Consider the following 5,226-nt stretch of genomic DNA (forward strand, 5'->3'; position numbering starts at 1 on the left):
AACCGGGCCACCTCAGGTCTGCAGGGATGGATGGCCCGGCTTTTATTACAGTGCCGCTCACCTGGGACCACTACATCCAAGGGCCATTAAAAGTACTCTTCCTTTCCGGCTCCCTCACCCACTTCAAGGCCAAAGCTCTGGGCGCCTTCTGTAGACCTCAGGGAATGGAGTAGTTCCAGGTGCGCAGAGGACCCCTGGGCGGCTTCACAGTGAGTCTGGAGACAGGGTGCTCCTAGAGCTGCAGGTGGCCCAGGAGAGTCCCAAGGGACAGGGAACAGATGCAGGGCTCTGGGTCAGAGAGCGCTGGTCCTGGGAGAAGCTGGGATGTAAGGACCTGTGACAGAGCTAGAAGGTTAGGCTTCTAGCCCAGGAGCTGGGGCAGCAGCTCTGAGCAAGGAGACGCCCAGTGTCATCCCCACAGGTGTGAACGGACAAAGAGTACCGCCCAAGTCACACTACACTGTGCAGAGTCAACTGTGCACCAAAGCACTGAGCTGAAAATGCTGAGTGCCTTATGCAATTCAGCAGGATCTGAGTCTCCACCAATGGGGACCCAAGCAACATCCCTAACCTAACAATAAACACCTTCAGACATCATCCAGCATGCCTTCATGAGAATTGCATGCAAGGGACAAGGAGAACCAGCCCAGATAAAAACCAGTACCCTGGGGAACCCAGACTTCTGGCTGAGCTCACACACCCTAGCTCTCAGACTGGACTCACACAAACAAGGGTGGGCTGAGTGACAGCCGCCCCTCAGCAGGTCTCAGGACCAGGCTTCCGTGACCATCACAACCTAACCCAAATACTGTCATCATCCTAAAAGGAGCCCCACTTCCTGCCCTTCTGGTCCCAGGCCACTGCAGCAGTTTTCCCTTGAGCTGATTTTTTTTTTAAAACTGGGTTTTGCGTTAGATATCTTCAGGAACTAAGATTTCCCATTTGCAAAAGGTCTGGAAACCTCCACCTGCTCCTGCCATCCCCTTTTGGATCTAGAGGTCTGTGAGGTGGGAGCTGTCCCTCCTGACTCCAGGACACACTAAATCGAGGCTGTCTCAAGGGCCACTCCCCAAGAGAGTCAGAGAGTTATAAATGCACAGTGAGCCACCACTGCCCTAAAGACAAAGCCAATTCCAACTCCTGAGAAGAGGACACAGCAGACCACCCACGGCAGGGCCTGGCTGACAAGGAGAATAATAGCCCTGGGCACCGCCTCGTCCCAGGGGCTTCCGCACACAGGCAGTGCTGACACACAGCCCTCCTGGGCCAGCAGCTCACAAGTGACAGAAGCACAGCCAGGGCCCAGGGCAGGAGGCCTCCTCTCCTCCAAGGACTCTTTCCAGGCCATGTTGATTTCTTCCAGGTGCTGTGCTGTCATTCACAGTGGCTCCGGAGGGCCTCCACCACTGACCTCTTCTCCCACTCTGCCCCTAGGACACAGATAGGCACATGGGCACTTAGCACACAGCTGCCCAGAGAATTCTGGGGCTCTGCCCCCTTAGGCCCGGCCTCTGCTCCTCCTTTATTCTCAGCTCCTGCTTCCTCGTGCCCCACAGCAGCCCACTCTGCCCTGTCCTGGGCTGTGCTGTCTCCCTGAATCCTTTTCTCAAACCAGATCTGAAGTCTAGTTTTTAAAATAAATACTTTAAATGTCCCTTGTATACTTTTATAATACACTAAAAATATACTATATTAGTCATTTAAAAAGAGACATGGTATTAGAATTAAGTGTAACTATGTTCCAAATACGTCTTGAAATATACTTAAATGTACTATTTGCATTTAATACAGTGCTTGGTACTCAGTATAAACATATCTCAGATATACTATTGTGACATATTTACTCTAAAAATTTATCCATCATTTATCTGAGATTTATATTTAACTAAGAATTGTTCTGTTTTTATTTGCTAATTTTGGCAACACTATTTTCTGCATATTATACCTAAACTTTATTAAAAATTACTTATACGAGCTGGTCACAGTAACAACTCCTAAAATCTCAGCCACAGAAGGCTGAGGCAAGCAGATCCTAAGTTTGAAGCCAGTCTGTGTAACTTGGTGAGTTCAAAGTCATCCTGAACAACATAACCAAACCCTATTTCAAAAAATTAAAAACAAAAATTTTTAAATAAAAAAAGTATTTATAGGCAATATATTTTAAATATAGTAAATATGGGACACATTGGTAATTTTAAAAGTATTTGTTGTTGATCTGGAATTTGAATTTAACATTTTTATTTTCTTAATCTGGCAGCAGTACTCTAAGGGCACTTTAATTACTTGAACACTTAAGTGGTATTAAACTAACATTAAAAAGTTTTCAATATATTATTACACTATTATTTGAAATTCAGATCTCATTGGGTGTCATGGGTTTTGTTTTATTTGTTGTTTGAGGCAGGGTCTTGCTATACATTCCATATTAGGCTGGAAATTGCAATCACCCTGCCTCCACCTATCTTCAGCCTCCTGAGGCTGGTATTATAAGTGTGTGTCACCATGCTCATCGGGAAGGAGGGAGAGAGATGATGATGATGATGAGAAGATTTTTTAAGCCAACTAAAGAGAGTTTAACACTGCCCCCTATAAGCACAGAGGGCAGCATAGATTCCACTCCTCTTTACAGTGTTCGAGATTTTACCAAGTTAAATTTTTAACATGTCAACTAAAGTTGAAACTTAAGTTAGGCTTTTGGGCAGAAGCTAATAGGATAGGGGGAAATGCCACTCAGAAAAGTACACGGGGACGTGCAACGTGAAATTTGCCACACAGAGGCAGAGAAACCAGCATACTTACAAAATCCAAGGGATACTCTGCTGAAAGGCCGTGGAGGGTGTTAGAAGGGGATTGCTGTGACAAACCCCACGGGTGCCTGACACTCCTCTGCAGCCGTGATGGAAAGAGGGACACTGTGCTAAGGTCTGGCTTTTTCGTCCACGTCTGCAGTGCACGATTGCACTCATCCCTGAGTCGGTACCTGCAGGGCACAGGTCCTGCATTTGGAAGTGCTAACTCTGGGAAGTCCATGGTGAGACACACTTTCCCTAAACATACTTATATTTATGTTTTCAACAGACACAGGAGAGTCACGCTTCTACCACGCGGTTCCCGGAGACCAGGACTTGGCAGGGTGACCGCACTCTGCGGCTGCTTCCGTAGCCTTGGCGACCGACCCTGCAGCCAAGAGATGCGGGGGGCGGGGGATGAAGGCGGCTTCCAATTGGTTCTTGTATCTCTTTGTCGTCCCCTCCAGACAGTCCCACATGCCTGACGTAGGCCCTGGGCGGAACATATCAAACAGCCATTGTTGTCAGGCCGCGCAAGGAGCTCCGGGAACTGTGGCGAGCCGCGCGCAGGCTGCTGGGAGATGAACTAAGTGTGCCGCGCATAGGGCGTTGGGAGTTGTTCATTGTTGAGGGGGGACTTTGGAAACGGAAGTTGCAGCGCGTAGCAGTTCGAGGGATGCTGAGAGCTGTCGCCATTCACCTGGTGTGGTCATCCAGGAGCCTGAGAGTTTGCCTACCCGCAACAAGAATTTGGTAGTTGAGTTCCGCTGTGGGCGTACTGGGAGTTGTAGTCAACAGCTACGCGCAGGGATGCTGGGAGTTGTGGTCAACCGCAGCGCTAGGGATGCTGGGAATTGAGTCCAGTCCGCGGGCGCTCGCTCCCGCCAGAACTTCCCCCACAGCAAAGCATTTCTCGGAACCAGGACGCTAGTGCAGAACTATCGGGTTAGGATGGGGTCCCTAGCCTGGCAGAGTAAGCAGAACCGAGAACCCTCCCAGCCCTCCCGCTGGGCCTGCGACAACGCGTGGTAAATCTTGGTTATTATCGTTTCTGTGGAGGCTACAATGCAGCTGAATGATAACCTGAGGAAGAACATTAAGTGGCATCGCTTCCAACCCCGCGCCCTGCTCAGCGTCCTCCCCAACCTCCTCCCCGTCTAATCAGTTCGCCACTCAGTCCCCTGCTCAGTAGCACAGGCGACTGTTCGAAAGGCGATTCCTTGAGGCAGGCCCCGAAAGCACTGCCTGGTGTCCTGCTTCGGCGCCCCCCCCCCGCGCCGCAGGAGACAACCGAATATCCGCGCGCTGCCCTCTGGGAGTTGTAGTTCTGTGCCCTCTAGCGCAGTCCCAGCTGTTGTGGGATGAGGCCTAGGTCCTACCATCTAGCGGGAAACATGGCAGAGAGACAGCCTGGCTGGTCCCTAAGGCCTCACCCAGATTCCGAGCCTCGCTGCTGTTTGGAGGGCCCAGCCTGGGTCCGCATGAACGCGCGAGTGGCCGGAGCTGTGCGCGAAGGCCTCTGGGAGATGTAGTCCCGCGCACGCACGCGCAATCCTATCGCGTGGCGGGGCGGCCTGTGTTTCGCGGTTAGGCTGGTAAGTAAGGTGGACAGGATGGGGAGGAGGCCCAGCTGTGCGGGTACCGAGGTTCTTCCTTAAGCCCCTCCCGTCGGGTTGGGTGCCCAGCCGTGTGTTCTGCGTTCAGACCCTTTTGCTATTTTAGGCGGGGTGGGATTTGTCGCGGGGGCGGGGCCGAGAGGCAGACCGTATCCTCTGGGTAAGATTGGGTTCCAGGTTCTGGGGTCTCGGGGTCCTGGACAAGGCGCCAGACCGGGCTCTGGGAAGAGTGGGGTTCCCTGGCTTGCGACACAGGCCTGACCCTTCAGTGGCTGGAGCCCGCCTGACCTGCATCCCCTGCCTTGGTGGGACATCCAGAGTTGAGGGATGGTACAAGCTGAGACCCCATCATGGAGTCATCTCTCAAGCCTGCAGCTTACTTCGAAAAGAGTGTGGGGGATACTGAAAGCCCAAGATTTTAACCCCAGCTTTCAGAAACCCAGAAAATAGCCTTATCATTGGACTGTCATTGAGTGCTGACTGAGGTACCGTCATGAGTGCAGCAAACATGTATTTGGGTGTCCTGTGCCCAGGAACCCCACAGTGTCTGCTACCTGTATCCCACTGAGGGTAGGCAGGGAGACATCAGAAACCAAAAAGAGATGAATTCTCTCCTGGAAACTGCAGTGAAGATGGTGACCAGGCAGGAGCAGGACCAGGCAGAATTCTTAGTGCTGGGCAGGATCCAAGGCCAGAGATGAGGGGGGAAGCTCACCTTACCTCTGAACTGAAAGTCTCTTTTGGGAGTTAGCCAGCTCCTATGTGAGGTAGACAGTAAGCAGATGGTCACTGAAGCACAAGACTTCCACCAGTTGCCACAA

The 5,226-nt window shown here is 51.5% G+C and overlaps 1 protein-coding gene across 2 annotated transcripts in view; it reads left to right on the top strand.

The window, feature by feature from the left end:
• The first annotated feature begins 4,093 nt into the window (after nt 1-4,093).
• The window catches only part of Znf135 (zinc finger protein 135), a 6,453-nt gene continuing 5,320 nt past the window's right edge, over nt 4,094-5,226 (top strand). For both annotated transcript variants that reach the window (XM_019206455.2, XM_010616678.3), the window contains exon 1: nt 4,094-4,384. The gene's annotated coding sequence lies outside the window, so the exon portion shown is untranslated. The remainder of the gene's footprint in view (nt 4,385-5,226) is intronic.

This window comes from Fukomys damarensis, unplaced genomic scaffold, assembly GCF_012274545.1.
Source record: "Fukomys damarensis isolate Sample0158 unplaced genomic scaffold, DMR_v1.0_HiC HiC_scaffold_19, whole genome shotgun sequence".
Classification (NCBI taxonomy): domain Eukaryota; kingdom Metazoa; phylum Chordata; class Mammalia; order Rodentia; family Bathyergidae; genus Fukomys; species Fukomys damarensis.